Below are 4,262 nucleotides of genomic sequence, written 5' to 3'. Positions count from 1 at the left end.
TTGCAGACAAATAGATCCACGTCTTTGTTTTCCTCCTCTGATCTGACATCTGGCTCAAAGTCTGAGTGGATGGCTCAATATTGCTCGCCATTTTAGTCGCATCGGTAATGTTGGGTTTTTGGGTGTGAGGAACTGTAAGCCATCGGGAGAGAGTGCAAACAGATGACTGAGAGGAAAGGGGGGCGGGGTTGCTCCATGCCAACAGTCTCGCCCACAACTTAGAGGGGAATTTCTTGTGTCAGTCTGCAGAGACTATGTCCTAGATGACACATGTTTCAGATTTTGACTGAAGACTGGGAATACTTTCAAAAGATGATCAGTGGGTCTTTAAAAACTAAAGTTATGATCGAGCAAGGCTGAAGAGTCGACTGATCAACATGAAGACTGTAATTTAAGACAACTGTGTCAAGCTAAATGAAACCTTTAGTTAAAGCAAGCATGGAGACGAAACCGTGGTTTTCTTTATCTGGAGGAAGAAATCACAAATAATAGTAAAGCCCTTACAGCCCCCAACATTAAAAACAAAAACTAGCAACAACAACAAAAGGAAACAACAAATCAGATCAGGTTCTTTGACAGATATGAATATAAAAAACAAAATCACTGAAGGGTTCTTAGCAGTTCACAATCCTATCTGATGTCACCTCATACTTTCTTTGAGCAGTTTCTTTTTACTCTGAATTTTTCTCTAAAAACAATGAATTTTAATTCAAAATTTCCTATCATTCAAACGTAAAAGTTATGACGATTTGGCCAAAGTTTTACGTAGATTGAATAAATTATAAGACCTGTTGTTGACTGATTTTCCTGTTTAGTTGATGAAAATGAATAGACAAATGAGATTTTCCATTTTAATTTTGCCACAGCCTAAAGCCCTGAACGTGAGCCCTTCCAAAACCTGAAACCCTTCAGTCCTGTAACTTGCAACAGTCTGCACACAAACAGGTGGAACTTCCTTCTCTAGACTCAAACATTTAGGTCAGTTGTGTCAGACAGCCCTACTCCCTAACTTATTCATCTTATCTGCTCAAACGGGCCCTTTACTTTTTATCTGTGTCTTTAACAGACCTCAGCGTTTTACATCTGCCCGACAAACTCCAATAATGCCGTGAAAAACTGACCTGCCGTTGGTCTGAACAAACAAGACCTGAAGACTTTGGCCTGAATGAGTAACTGTGAAATGAGGGTAAGTACTCCGAGCTTGGGACATTAGGAGGAAAATGCTTTGACCTGTTTAAGCTCCAATAATCCGTCTTTGTGGTATGTCTGGCTGTTATGAAGTAAAATGTTTCATCTGAAACCAGAAAACGGGAGATTGAGTGTCAACATTCCAGACTAAATGGATCACTCAAGGAGAATTTATTGATTTTGCAGAGAATTTCTTTAGATGATATTGAGACTTTGGAATTAACTTTCAGAAGCTCTTAATTGTCCCAAATGATGAGGCCACACAGCAAACGCGCAGGCTCCAAGCCGCGAGGTCGATCCGAAGGCTGAGAGGGGTCCAGATGGACTGAGCAGGGGGGACGCTCAGATGGAGCGCATTCTTCAGAAAATGTAGACTGGCAGGGCATTTTTTCACAGTTGGGTGGTCTGCAAAAGTAATGCGGAGCAGGCGAGGGGGCACGGAGGCACCAACTGTCGGCGTGCCGTGATGAGCGGACATCAAAGGCGTGCTGGAAAGTGAGCCGCGTCACAGTCTGGCTCACAATACCGGGGAGGCATGTTCCCAGCATCCTTGATTCCAAGTCACATTAAGACACCTGCTGGATGAGACTAATTCCAACCAAAAACAATGGGCCTGTAGTCACACTAGGATGTAATTTTATACATAATTCTAATTTGAATGTCTCATTCTATGTCGATGATACCTTCTAGCAGCAGAAAGAAACTCGAACTCACTAAAAAGATGAAAAAATGAGGATAAACCCTGGCTGATGAAAACAGAAATCTCTGCATTAATAAATAAAATAGAAACTTGGTCTGTTTTATGTTTGATTCAATGACTGGCCTCATAAATTCACCAAAACATTTTCTAAATAACATGATAATTAAAAAGATCCCATAAGAAACCAAGTTTTTAAATGATTATTAAAAAAATTTAATTTTTTAATTATAAAAATCTTTCAAATCACATTTTAAAGATTTTTAAGATTTAAAAATCCTTCATTTTTTTTCTAGGTTGTTTTATATTCCAGTAGAATAAATGTCTTATTTTGACAAATATCACAGTAATCAGGATGTTTTTGGGATATTTTATTGAAAATAAGTGATTATTTTGTTTCGTTTTTGCTTAAGTTTCTGTGGAAGACTGAGAACATAAAACTTTGTTTTCTGTTGTCAGTTCAAAAAATCAATTGTGGGAGTGAAGGATTTCTACACATGCAAGCTTTTTTGATACTCTCTGTTGTGGAAAACTATTATGTAACCACCCTGTGAATTTTTTTAAATCAAATTTTACCAAACAACCAATTTCCTAATTAAACTTTAATGATTAGTCTGGGGAGTTGACGCCTATGGGTGAAATGGGTTTTTGGGTTGTATGGGTCATAGAGTGTCATAGAGAGGATGGGCCGTATCTAAACTCTTTAGCACTTTTGCCAAAATCTAAATAATACACGCCCTTTGACATTCTGTAATGTCAAATCTGAATTCTTCCCCTACCCTTACGGCTTCTCCCCATACCTCCAATTTTAGGGGCATTTGGAGTGGTAGGGCTCTCTGAAATAATTTTTTAAGGGCTAACCCTCGCAGTGGAGGGATGCTGAGTCTTCCGCCGCGAGGGTGTTCCGTGTCGCGCTGTGCCGTGGAGGAGAAACGTATTTCTTCACGTAAATGCACGAAGTTTGTAAACGCAAGACTTTTTTTTTGTGAACGCAAGACTTTTTTTTTTTTTAGCATGACCTTTTTAAAGTTTTGAAACCAATGTTGTTATGTATTCTGCAAGCACTAGACGGCATCGAGTGGGAATGACGTCCGAATTCGAAGACACTATTTTTCCATAAGAGGAGCCGTAGTGGTAGGGAAAGAATTTGGATTTGGGTTAACTCTTTGACAGTTCACGTTTATCAACCGATTCTGACTTGGGGGAAAAAGTAGCTTTTCATTTTGGCTTTTTTCACCAACATGCAACACATTTCTTGCGTAGAAAGTTGCAACGCCGCTTTTCTTGGTGACAGAATCAGTCGATGTGTGTTGATTGCAAAAGCACTTCACTAAATCCTAGAATATCAGCATAAAGTTGCTTTTTTCCACTTCAGAGAGTTGGAGTTATGTTAATCGTGTCCACCGTTGAAGTGTTACGGTAGTCGAAAGTTTAAAGTTCTGGTGTTTGAGGCTTGTCATGAAGGATCTTCTCCAAATAAAATCAGTCATAAAAAAATGGTTTTGGGTTTCTGCTCCTTACCACTTAGCATGTTGTCAGAAGACAGAGCTCTGTCTACCCCTCTGGTCATCAGCAGGAACCATCTCCAGAGTTCTAACCATACTACATCTCCCAGCAACCCCAGCGCAGTTTCTGGATGCCGCACACCTGACTTTTATTTGCAATTACTCACAGTATAATTAAGCACTGCACTGAGCGTCACTCAGTGCGAAGCATTGTTTGTGCCACTCTGCCTGCATGACTGAGCGTTATATCCAGACCTGATCTTCTGATTTCCTGACCCTGTTTTGTCTCTGATACCGTTTGCCTGCCGCCTGCGCCGAATCTCGCCTGGATCCTGACTCTTCTCTGATGCTCCCGTGCTCATTCTTGACCCCTGCCTGCCTGACCCCGATTTAGCTTTGTGGACATTTAGCTGAGCTAATAAACCTGCCGCAATTGGAACCAGCCGTCTGCCTGTTCTGTGACACATGTGTTCATACTGTAGCTTTCAAGCTAAGACACGCTTAATGATAAACACGTGGGCTCTCATTCTGTGTGAGGATGCCGCAGCACCCGGAAAAAACGTACACGCCGTCAGTGAGAAACTTCCGAGAACAAAGACAAGGGACACTCTTCATTCCAACAACACCATCTGAGTTACTGTGGCTTTCCTCCTCAAATATGTAACCAGTCGTCAAGGCCTTGGAAGTTACGATCAGAGACAGCAATTATGCGCTTAACCTGAATCTGTGTTTGTCGTTATAATAATATACAGCCACCTCTTTATTGTGTATTGCATAAAAGAGACTGTCTCCACAATCCCTGTCTTTTGTGAAGAAAAGGCTGTAAACAATAATGTTTCACTGCTGGTCATAAAAATAAACAACTTCCTGAT

General features: G+C 40.6%; 1 long non-coding RNA gene across 1 annotated transcript; it reads left to right on the top strand.

The window, feature by feature from the left end:
- Window positions 1-843: 843 nt before the first annotated feature.
- On the top strand, window positions 844-4,262 carry LOC144989104 (uncharacterized). Its single transcript, XR_013653252.1, has 3 exons — window positions 844-978; window positions 1,067-1,186; window positions 3,785-4,262. It is a non-coding gene; the product is annotated as an uncharacterized LOC144989104 (long non-coding RNA).

The sequence above is a fragment of the Oryzias latipes genome, chromosome 22, assembly GCF_053564925.1.
Source record: "Oryzias latipes strain Hd-rR chromosome 22, Olatipes_Hd-rR_3.1".
Lineage (NCBI taxonomy): Eukaryota > Metazoa > Chordata > Actinopteri > Beloniformes > Adrianichthyidae > Oryzias > Oryzias latipes.
The sequence above is the reverse complement of the archived record's forward strand: the minus strand, read 5'-3'. Positions and strand labels throughout refer to the sequence as shown.